The sequence below is a fragment of the Cebus imitator genome, unplaced genomic scaffold, assembly GCF_001604975.1.
Source record: "Cebus imitator isolate Cc_AM_T3 unplaced genomic scaffold, Cebus_imitator-1.0 Scaffold565, whole genome shotgun sequence".
Taxonomy (NCBI): Eukaryota; Metazoa; Chordata; class Mammalia; order Primates; family Cebidae; genus Cebus; species Cebus imitator.
The window spans coordinates 697,129-709,857 of NW_016107880.1; the positions used below are offsets into that span (position 1 = coordinate 697,129).

General features: G+C 37.3%; 1 protein-coding gene across 4 annotated transcripts in view; it reads right to left on the bottom strand.

The window, feature by feature from the left end:
* The window catches only part of DLGAP1 (DLG associated protein 1), a 980,899-nt gene that overhangs the window by 657,597 nt on the left and 310,573 nt on the right, over nt 1-12,729 (bottom strand). For 3 of the 4 annotated variants that reach the window (XM_037734015.1, XM_037734014.1, XM_037734017.1), the window contains exon 3: nt 6,256-6,351. The gene's annotated coding sequence lies outside the window, so the exon portion shown is untranslated. The remainder of the gene's footprint in view (nt 1-6,255; nt 6,352-12,729) is intronic. The other variant, XM_037734016.1, reaches the window with a different exon arrangement.

Genomic DNA, 12,729 nt, shown 5'->3' on the forward strand with positions numbered 1-12,729 from the left:
TATGTTTCTTTCGGAGAGCACTTAATTGGTCATTTTATTAAAAATGCCAATATCAGTAATAGTTGCCTTTAACTTTTCTATGTTTAACGTCTTGGTTGCCCAATTAATAATATCACCAACCTCACCATATGTCTATATATTTACATATCTATATCTGTTTATATCTCATAAGGCTTGAGACAGCCTCATCAGAATGTTTATCATCCTGATAGTGACAGGACTCTAAGACATGACAAATAAACACAGTATTCTACAATTAGATTTTGTATCTTACAAATGTCTGAAAAAATCAAGGTATCAAATAGCAATAGCTGTTTTTAGTTTCTAAATTATTTCTGACATGGAAAGTATAGAATGGTGAAATAGTAAGATTTAGCTCAGGAACACATTAACTTGAGAGGATTTATAGAAAATTAAAATAGAAAAATAGCCAACAGGATTAAATTCTGTGAAAAGGTTGATGAAATATTCCAACAAAACTTTATTGATCTACTCCCATGAAGTAGGCAGCTTTGAATTTCTGCTGACAAGTAATGGGGTTAACCAATATTAACTATGTAGTGTTATTTCACCTAATAAAATATCTTATATATTGAGTATGGGTCAACCAATTAGCAAAATGACAACTGAAACTCAAAAACACACAAAAAAGAACAGAAAAATACTCAATATTTGCATGAATTTTGTAGTAAATGAATCTTCTATTGACCAAAAATTTGATTTCTTTTTCCTCTGGGTATAAAGCTGCATCTGTCTGGCAAATGGGTTATGAAAATAATTTTTTGGAGATTGAGAAAAAAAAAATGAGTAATTTTGGTCATTCTGAATTCAGTTAAAAAATGAGACTGTATGAACATTTATTCAGGTTAAACTTTCACCTAGAAGAATATTTTAGTTTCCCCCCAAGCTATGGCTAGATTATAAGGCAGAAAACAATGTAATTTGCAAACTTCATGCTTGACTCTGAGGAATCACTCTTGATGAAAAAGGCCTGGCTTGACACATGTAACCATTAGCAATGTATAGAACCAGAGATATCTTGTGCAGATAAAAAAGATGCTAAATTTTTTCACTAGCCTTTTAAGCCACAGGTGACTAAATTATGGATACATTTTCTAAAGTGTGTTCATTTTTTAGAGTCCTAAATAAAAGTTTCTTACTCTTGTAGGATTGTATTGACAGTGAAGAGTATACAGTAATCTCCATTAACCTCCAAAACCATGGTGGGATTCTGGTCAGCTTCTAGCCTATACAGGTCTTTAGAGCTATATATGTTCAGCTCCTAACAGATGCTAGATTTTTGTATACACTATCTCTGGTCTCTAAAGTTACCTTTCAGATAATAAAACTGCCCCCATTTTACAGATGAAGATACTAAAGTATATAGAGTGGTTCGGTCCATTCTCCAAGTTCACACAGTTAATAAATGAAAGAGCTGAGTTTTGAACTCAAATCTTTCTGAATCCCAAATCCTGCCTCTTCAACTCTCCTTTCAAATATGTGCCCTTAGTTGACTGATTGACTCACTCATTCTTTTGTGTCGGATTTTAGGTGGGATTTCATATGATCTGTACCTTGAACTTGCAAGATAAGGCACTAGAATGAATTCCAGGTGTTATGTATCCTAAACTCTTCTTTTTATAATGGAGATAACTGAAGTCTATGGACTAGCCAAGAACATACATCAAGGTAATAACAAATTTGGGGCTAGGACATTTATATTTTTAATTAATATTTAAGCTTTACTATTAGGCAAGCCACAACATAAAATGAAAATTCTAGTTTTCTGTTATACAAGTGAATTATGAAATACATTAAAAAATAAATTTTCAAGCATTCATATGATCATCTATTATTGTTATTTATGCTAATATATAATTATAGTCTTTTTCATGAGTGCATTCTGAGGTTGACTCCACTACAGAATACATAACAAAAAAAAATAAGTGGAAACTTGGTTTAAAACATACAAAACAAATTTCACACTGAGGTCTAAAAGTAGGCATTGAGCCCAATTTCTGGAATAAATCAAAGAGTAGGCAGAAAACAGACAGAAGGAACAGTTATTTTAGCAAGAAAAGTAGGAAAAATTTACCAAGCCAATCATGGGATGATGTATGCAGATAAAAGATGTAGAGAGAAAATGTGCAACATTGACACACAAACACATTTGAATGCGAGAAAGCAAAAAAACCAGAAAGCGCAATTGTCCTAAATGTGAATAAACATTCAAATTATGCTGCAGCTGCAAAATTTAAACTCAAGGAAAAACATTTGCAAAGGAATTTATTAAATAGATGTGATTTGCTAGTTTCACACAACCAGTGGCTCTTTTACAAAGTAAAATGTACAATCTGTCTTGATATAAATGACATTTCCCCTGTTGTACTCAATCAAATAGCAAAAAGTCTTTTGTGAGGGACTGTGTTTATTAAAGAGTACAATACTATTGATACTCAGATGCTTGGGTTTTAACTACATAGTGTTATTTCACCTAATAAAATATCTTATATATTGAGTATGGGCTTATATAATAAGGTTTCTGTATGAAGGAAAACCATCTTTCTCTATGGTACAAGGCAGAGTAGTTTCTTTGTAAGGAGTTAAGTTTCTTGCTGAAGCCAGATCTTGGTTGCTAAACCTGTCTGTCCATTCTTCCTTCCATTCAACGATCCATCCATCCATCCATCCATCCATCCATCCATCCTTTATTCAACCAAGAGATATTTATGGGTTTCCAAAGTCTATGACACAGTAGAGCATACAAAAATGCATCAAAAATCTTACTGTTGGGAATTTTACAATATTAAGATGGTATCTGACCAGAAGACTCAGATCTTGTTATTAAACTAACACACCTACCCACAATGGTGAAGTTGGCAAGGAAGACTTTTATTGTGATCAGTCTTTGACTCAAACAGCAATGCAGAAATTGCAGTGCCAGCTTGGATCATTTAGTTTACAGAGTGGTTCTCCAAGTTAAGATCTCATGGAACAACAGATCAGCATCATCTTTGAACATGTTAGAAATGTACACTTTGGGCCTCACTCTAGAACAGGGGTGTCCAAGGGAGAGAATACAGTTATGTGTTCTTAGTTTCTGTTTCTGGTTGGGCAAGTAAAGCCCCGTCCTCGTCTCTCTTTTCCAGTTATCTCAAGAGAGAAACTAAAGGCCACGGCTCAGGCTGCTAAAAGCCTAAAACAAAACAGAACAACAACAACAAAATAAAGTGCCTGCATAAGCTTGCTCTAGGCCAATCTGTGTTTGAAAACCACAAAGCCTTAAAATCACTTGGAAGGCTTGAGAAAAATCACAGAATTTACGTTTCTACACAATGCGCTAGACCACTTGTAAGTGAGGTCAAAGAATTAAAAAAAGGTCTGACAAGTTAGAGTGGCAGGCTTTAAATTGCTGCTTAAGAAATTTAGATATGATGAATTGGTAAATCAGAGAACATTTTCTGAGCAAAAAGCAGACATGATCAGAGCTGTGATTTTGGAAGACCTTGGAGCCAAAGGAGACCAGGGAGAGGTAAACTAATGAGGGGCAATTACATTGTTCAGGTGAGTAGACACAGTAATTTTTCTTTGCTGACTCAGGGGGATGTCCAGCCTCAAACGAACTGGGGCCCTTCACTCAGTTTGCATTCTGTGCTTAGGATATAGCTTGTTGTAAGAAATATCTCTCCACGTCATGGATCCTCTTCACCCCTAGTTTAATTCTGTCTGCTCTTTTCGGTATTTCTGCTTTGCATCTGCCACAACTTTCCTGGTTTCCCTGCACTACCATTCTCTGCTGCCCTTTTTCCTGTCCCTTTCACTTTCATTTCCTTCCATGAGGAAATCTGCATGTGAGTGCACATCACTTTAAATGTTTGTTGTTGTCTGTTTTATTTTTAATAGCTGCTTCTTAGAGAGTTCATCAATTATATTCTTCCTCTGAGCATATGATCTTCTAGGTCACAACACTACCACAGGCTTTATCCAATTTTATTTTCAATCTGTTTAATGTCCTCATGTCAAAACAAAACAAAGAACTTCTGGTTCACTTAATGTGCTAAATCTCTTTTGCCAGCTGACCATTCATCTAACATTATGTGTGTGTGTGTGTGTATATATATATATATATATAATTATATATATAATTTCAGTCACCCACTTCACACAAACAGGGTTGTTTCCAAATAGGAAAGGAAATAATTAAATTTTTGTGTATTTCACAGATACTTTCTTGTAAATGAAACAATATAAAGTAACAAATACAGCTATAATTAAATGTTATTATATTATCTCTGACTATTCCAAAATGTTGGTCATACTTTGAGACATTATATAACATCTCAAATATACATGTGGACTCAGATGCATTTCTCACTTAGCTGACACTATGCCATTTACTGAAGATGGACAATTCATTCATGAAGAAGTTAGTTTTGAATCAGAGCTCATTCAGATTCTACTCTATTTGGGTATAATTATTTAATGTTTTTAAAACACAAAAGTTTTTTTTCTTGGAGATATTTCATTTAGGAGAAAAATGCTGATTTAGAATAAAGTAAAAGGAACTGCAACAGATGCGGCTGGACCCTGCATTGTGTCCCAGGGGTTCGCTTCGGATGTCAGCCACAGCCGCAGGGGAGTCTCCTTGCCTTTGAAGGGATCCATAACCCTCAGGCCTAAACCAGTACTGGCTCATGGCCTGTGAGGAACTGGGCCACACAGTAGGAAGTGAGCAGTGGGCCAGCGCACATTATGGCCTGAGCTCTGCCTCTTGTGAGGTCAGTGGCGGGATTAGGTTCTCATAGGAACACAATCCCTACTGTGAACTGTCCATGTGTGGAATATAGGTACGTGCTCCTTATGAGAATCTAATTCCTGATGATCTGAGTTGGAACAGTTTCACCCCAAAACCATCTCCCCACCTCCCCACCCTGTCCATGGAAAAACTGTCTTCCATGAAACTGGTCCCTGGACCACTGCCTAACGGGTACACCTCAAGTTACAACTGAGTATCTTTCTGCCCATGCATGGCTGGCACAGCCCAGAATTGTGAGGAAATTCATGCCTGTGGGAGGAATTCAAAACCAAGGGGAAAAAGCTACTCAGTAAACATTTTGCTGCACATTTTTCTAACAGAACTGTGGGCATCTGTACCCCTCTTGGGAGGAACCAAGTTCCCATTGCCCACACTGGTGGACTTGCTAACCCACCCATAATTTTGGCTTGTGCTTCTTCCCTGATTCACTTTTCCTGCTTCTAACTCTTAATCTTTGGGATCAGCTCCCTAATAAATTGCCATACACAAGTCATTGTCTCAAGCAAGTAATCCAAACAAAGGCAATAGCTCATTATTCAGCAATATTAATCTCCTTCTGATCTGACACCACCTCTGTAGTATATTGGATTTATATATGTTAAGACCTTTCTTTTTCCCCCTTCAAAAACTACGCAATGAAATGAAAGGAATTGAAATGATAGCAAGGACTCAAGTATCTTCATTGCCTTTCTTTCTTTTCTTTTTCTTTTTTTGAGATGGCATCTCTCTCTGTCAGTCAGGCTGGAGTGCAGTGGTACAATCTTGGTTCACTGCAACCTCCACCTTTCAGGTTCAAGTGATTCTCCTGCTTCAGTCTCCCAAGTAGCTGGAATTACAGGCATCTGCCACCATACCCGGATAATTTTTGTATTTTTAGTGGAGAGGGGGTTTCACCATGTTGGCCAGGCTGGTCTCAAACTCCTGACCTCAGGTGATCCTCCCACCTTGGCCTCCTAAAGTGCTGGGATTACAGGTGTGTGCCACTGCACCTGGCCTTTCATTGCCTTTCTTAGCACACTTAGATCATGTTGAACCTGTCTGTGCTGATAAATGCAAATTTGTTCAATATGCTAAGAAAAGCTAATAGTTTGCCATTTGCTTCCATAATTTCATGCTTAACCTAATATACAATATTTGGGTCCACAGATATATAAAAATGGCATTTGCCTCATATGTCATTCCAGATTAACAACCACAATGAAGATAAAATATACAAAATACATCTGGGCCAGATTCTGTATGTACAAGTAGCTAGGAAGTTAAAAAAGACAGGCTTTAAATTTAACAGACTGTTAATATGTCTGAAAGTGTATGCCAGGAATATTTTTGTTCACATATACTATGCTATTAAAAAATGTTTCGTGTAAGATAGCTGAAGAGGAAGCTATTATTTAAGAATGTGCTTCCAATAAACATAAGGGGAAAGGGGGCAATTTTACCTTTGATTATCAATTGTCCATTTTCCTTTCTTCCCAGGCAGGAAAAGATCCAAATGTAGGCTTTTTTTCACTCTGGGTACCTGATGTTCAGCTGCTCTGAAAAACAACAATGCAATAATTAGATGTAATAACTAGCTTGAAACAAAAAAATGCTTAAAAATGATCTCATAAGAACTACTCTGACAGCCATTATATTCAATGTTGTCAAGAAAAGAGTTTCATAGAAAATCTACATGGCCGTGTTCTTGCATGAAGTCACACTTGATATTTTTCTGCTTTTCAGAAAATAAAATCAATCACACAGAAAAAAATGTTGCTGTAATAAATAGGCTTGATATTCTACAATATACATTTCCTATCGTTTATTTTCTCTTTAAAAAGCAAAAAACGCAAACATCACTAATCCAATTTTGTAAGACGTAGTATACATATGAGTTCGTATTCACTTCCTGAGCATTATTTTATAATAAAACATTGTTGTAATGTTTTATCAACAGTACAACTAAGCCGCTGTGACTTTACAAAGGGCTAAAATGTATCATTTTTTTCCAGAGTGGTTCTTTCCACTCTGGAGAAAAACCACAGGAGGATGCCAGTCATGGCATAATATTCCCAAGTGTGCAACCATGGACTTACTGGTGCCTAAGTCAAGTCACTATCCCTAATTAGGACAAATACTTAATGCATGTGGGTCTTAAAACCTAGATGATGGGTTGATGGGTGCAGCAAACCACTTTGGCACATGTATACCTTTGTAACAAACCTGCACGTTCTGCACAGGTATCCCAGAACTTAAAGTAAAATAATAATAATATTTAAAAAATCCTTTCTTAGAAAAGCGACAAAATGGAACATATAACTGGACCCACACTCATGAAAGAGGTAACTATTCCAGATCACATCACATGTTATATGGCTGAGCTATGAGTTTCCTTTCTGAAAAGTGACATAGAAAAGGACTTGGGTCACACACAAAAATGATCTGGTGTTGAACAGTGGAAGTAGTTATAAAGGTCTGTTTCTATTTTTTGTAAGCAATGCATCCTTTTGGATCTAGGTAGTATATTAAAATATTGTCAAAAGGGAATGAGAAAAATAGTGAATCTAAGTATTAAGCAGAAATGTAACTATATTAAGAATTGAGAATATAATTTGTATTTTTTAACCTCCTAATTATTTATAAGAATTATAGTCATTAAATGAGTGTGGAATTCATTTTACAGAAGAGGAAGAAGATGTCAGAAGAGGTGATATGGCTCGATCAAATTTATGCAGTGAAGAGACACAGAGGCAGAGGCAGAATTACATCCCAGATTCTCTGTCTGGAAGTTCAGTCTCTTTAGAAATTCACATCTTGTTTCCAAAAAGAACACTGGACATTCAAAAAGTTCAGGGCTAGTACAATTCTTTGCAGAACTTGTTAAAGCAATATTTTGAGACTGGCAAAGCTGGCAGGTATGAAAATGCTGTGGGTGGCAAAAGGCAAGAACAACAGAAACACAACAGCCTCATGGATTTGCATGATACTTAATAATGCACCGGAGGAACATGTGACTTTCACACATACCTCCTTATCCATGCCATAGAAGACAAAAATGAGACTCCATCATCAAAAGCTTTTAGTTATACTTTACAGGTTATGACCCCTGATTTATATACTATTATCCTGCTCAGTATTTTCAATATTCCATTGAACCAGGCAAGCTCTGAGTGGAATTTCTTCCCCAAATATATGAGGACTAAGTAACTCAGGAGACAATGAAAAATTGTTAATTTTGAAAAATACATAGAACTGATCATTTATCCTTTCATAACTATTCATTGAGAATTTATTGTCCACTAGATAGTACTCTTAATTTTCTTTGGAAAGAAAGTGGAAAGATTATGCAATTTTGAAAACGATACCCAGAAACACAAGAAGAAATTAATTTTATTATAATTGGAGTGTTTTACAAGTTAGATAACTGTTAGGTAAACAATGCATTAATCACTAGGAGCAGTCTTAAATGTCATCTAGCCTAATGGTTCCCAAATGTAGTTGATCATCACAGTCATCTGGAAATTTCCATTAAAATACAAATTATAGAATTTCATGCAAGATCATTTAAACAGGAGTATTCATGGGTAATGCAGGGGAATCTGCATTTTGAAAATGCTTCCAGCTAATTCTCCTGATGAATCAGGCTGGGAAACCTACCAATTCTGTCCAATGTCCTCATTATATACATAAGGAACATGAAACCAGAGAGTTGACTTGCTCAAGGCATTTGCTTCTTGGTGACAGGAGTGAGATGAAAATGCAGAACTCCTGATTCTCTATTTTTTAAATATTTTCCTTACCCCAAGTGCCCCTCTTTTACGTTTTTCTTCCTTTTTTTTTTTTTTAACCACCACATAATCAAGACTTAGCATCTATATCTGAGAAAGAAAAAGAGCAAAAGAACAAGTTAACTATAATTATTTGAGTATCAGAAGATGTAGGTATGTTTTCTCATTAGCAACCTCAATGAATTTACATAGAAGAAAGGTGAAGGACAGGAATTTGGACTTCAGCTCTTCGGTTCAATAGTGTGCCTCCTACTCTACCACTATCTTTTTCTAGAATCAGCTACTTGGGAGTTGTCCGCTGAGTCCCTTTCTTTGAGGTCTGCCCAGCACTCCTCATCTGCAGTTGTCAAAGGGGTCCTCTATCAGTTGTTTGCACATAGAGTCCTCATTCCTCACATCCCTGATTGGACCAGGAGAGGTGTTTCACCCAAACCCCAGGCCCATAACTGGGACTGCGAGACTATAGCTTTGTCCAGGTAAAAGAGTGATGGGTAAATCATGGAGAAGGAAGAATGAGAGACACACACGGAAGGCGGAACAAGAACTCTCTCAATTCGTCTGCCTCCTGCTCCCTCATTTTCCATTTTTCTTGTGGCTTTCATGAGCTCATGCATCCTTAAGAGATAAAGAGACAGAGTCTTGCTCTGTCATCCAGGCTGGAGTGCAGTGGTGCAATCATAGCTCACTGCAGTCTGAAACTCCTAGGTTCAAGTGCTCCTCCTGCCTCAGCCTCCAGAGTAGCCGGGACTAGATGTGCATCACCATACTTGGCTATTTTTTTTTAAATTTAATTCTTTGTAGAGATGGAGTCTCTCCATGTTGCTCAGGCTGGTCTCAAATTCCTGGCCTCTAGTGATCCTCCTGCTTTGGCCTCCCCCTTTTTTTTAAAAAAAGTTAAATTACTTATTTTAAAATCAATTTTTTTTGGCTTAAGCTCACTTAGTTTCTATAACTCACAGCCAGAGTCCAGATGAATACACTTCGTATGTACATTTTATGTACGTTACTCTATACTTTAGTTATAGTATTCTAAGGGGCTTATTTAAAAACTATTGGCTGAGCGTGTGGACAGGGAAGAATACATACTACAAAGGTACTGCATTTTATGGAATACCTGTTATTTTCATCAAATACATGTTTTGAAGTGTGACAAAGTGGAGAAGGCCCTGGTCAGAGTCCTCCTTTCATCTCAGATCTGACTCTTACAAAGTTTCTGAGTTGTGAAAGTTACTTAGCCTCTCTGAGTTTTAACGTCCTGACCTGGTAAAATACCTCCTGGCTAACTTTAGTCAGGTTAGTATGAAGAACAAGGGAAAGCACTCATTCATTCTCTCATTCATTCATTCACCCCACCAGACTGCAAAGATTTACTAAGCATCTATTACATGCCAAGCACTATCTAGGGGATGGGAATACATTAGTGAACATATCATTTTAGTAAAGACAAATAAACAGAAAATAAACAATAAATGTAAAGTAGTAAATTATAGAGCCATTTAGAAGGTGAAACATTCTATAGATGTAAGAAAAATAGACCAAGGTAAGAGGTATCAGAAGTGCGTGGGTAGGGAGGCGTGGGAAGGGGAGGGGAGGGGACTCCACCATGAAAGTGAGGTTTGACCAAAAACTTGAGAGATGTGAGGGAGTGAGTTACATGCTAGAGAAGGATATTCCAGGCAGAGGGAACTGCAGGGGTTAAAGTGCTAAGGTGGGAGTGTTCCTGATTGATCTCGGAATTGCCAGAAAGTCATGCGATGGAGTGAAGTGAGGAAGGAGATTAGTAAGTATGTGTACAATTTCCTTCTACAAATCTGCTGCCCACTGTGAACCCTGTGGGAACTAATGAAAATAAGTCACAACAAATGGCATTACTTGGGTACTCTACAGTTCACATCATGCTTCTGTACGGACGAGCTCACCCTGCTACCTGGAACACGTTTTCCTCACTGGGTCTTCTACGGGACTGTGAGGAAAGGTAGGTATAGATGATACAAAGATGTTCAACTACAATTGCTAACCTCATAGACTTTTCTCTCAGAGTTGCCATTTAGTATATTTTCTGAATGTAAAGATGTGCATATTTGCCCTTCCAAAGTAGTGAATGAGGAATTCATTAAGATGAAAGTACACTACTGAAAAGTAAGCATACGTATATTAAAAGATGTATGTCCCAGCAATTCAGTACTTAGACAAGCTTATGAGCACAGATGAGTTGTTATGAATTTGTAACATTAAACATGGGGGGGTGGGGTGCTGTGGGGAGGTGGAGGAAGAAGTGGGTCAAGGGCGACTCATGGCTTTTTGGCTTTGACTCTGAGAGTGACATGGGGGCCGTGGCAGGAGTTTCAGCTTACAGTTGACATGGCTTATGTTTCAAAACCTCATCCTTGCTGCTGGTTGGGAATAGTACATAGGAGAGGTCAGGATGCAGGTAGATGGAAGGCTTGTGAGCCATCCAGGGAGAGGCAATGTTAGCTGCAACTTGGGTGGCACTGAAGAGCAGTCAGATCCATGCTGAACTTGTTCTGAAGCAAGAGCTGATAGGATCTCTTGATGGATTGGGTGATGAGGGTGAGAAAATTAATAGGCAACAATGATCCCAAAGTTTCTGGCCTAAGCAACTGGATGGGCGACCTCAATGTCACCTGAGATGAGAAAGGCTGAAGCTAGAGCAGGCTTTTTAGAGAAAGCTGATGCATTCAGTCTGGCCATATTGATTGAATTATCAGTGCCAACTGGACTTGCCACATAGGTGGTTGGATATACAACACTGGAATATGGGAGAGAAGTCTGGGCTGGAGTTTGGTTTAGAAGCTTTGTGGTCTAGCGTAGGCAATTGGTAGTATTCCTATTTCCATCACCACAGATGATTATATAAGAGTTAAATAAAATAATATATGTAAAGCACAATACCTGGTATGTAACAGGAATGCAACATATTGTAATTCCCTTCTGTTTCCTGCCTTTATTTAAAAAGATATCTTTTTCTACTGACTATATTATAAGATTATGTTTACCTTTCTGTGGAAAAAAAATCAATTTCTGCAAGATGTAATATCATACTTTACATTTTGGCAGTCCTTTTTAAAACATAAGGGAAATAAACTTCTGATAAAATGTTGATAATCATACTCAGTAAATCATAAAAGAGAATTTCCAGGAAGCAAGGTAAATTTTTGTTTGGACAGGAGCTGAAAGGTCTAAAGAGAAAGTGAAAGCTGAACGGATATGAATCTATAGACCTAAAGAAACCCTCCACTTTTTTTCAGATCTCCCTGGGTAACTTTGGACATAGATCTTCTTTTTTTACTTTATCTTCTAGCACTTAAGAATTTTTTTTTAAGCAATGATTAGTAGTTCTGTAAGAGGAAGAAGATACAGCAATACGAGAAAGATGATTATGTAAACCATAGGGCTGAGTGCACAGCTGAGGAGGAACATTTCTGAAAGGCATGGATGGCTGAGGAACTCTGGAAGTTCTAGGGTGAAATCTTCAAAGTCTACAATTATATCTTTAAAATGGGTTTCTTGATTTATAAATGCCACTTTAACAGAAAAAATTTTAAACTAGAAACCATCTATGTTTAAATCCTGCTTTACAGATGAAGTTTATGAAAACTAGAGGGGGGCGTGGCTTGCCTGAGATCATGGGCCACCAGGAGCAGAGGTGGGACCCGGCCCCCAGCTCTCCTGACTGTGGGTGTCTGTCTTTGCATTCAAATAGTTTCTCTTGTTTCACCCAACTCCCTGTTTTATGTACTAAGTATCATTTGTTTTAAATCTCACATTTTGTTTTAAAATTTTACCTTATACTTCATAAACTATGTAAGTTTGAAAACAGTGGTAAACTATTTCTCTGCTTTACTCCACAGATCTTAGAAATAAACCCCAGAATGAGTCTGCATTTATCCTGTGACTTTCAATGTGTCTGAGACAACATTAGCTCACATAATAAAACAAGGAAGACTAGTCAGTTTCCACTTTCTTTGCAAACCATTTTGCTAACTGCTTCCTCATTTGTGTACAAGAAATTTCAAGGCAGGCTGGATTCATGGGTATGTGACCCATGCAGCTTCCGAGGGAGGACTCCAAACTCAGAAAAGCCCTGTGCTTCGTGCAATGATTTTAGTAGTTGAACCAGTGTTT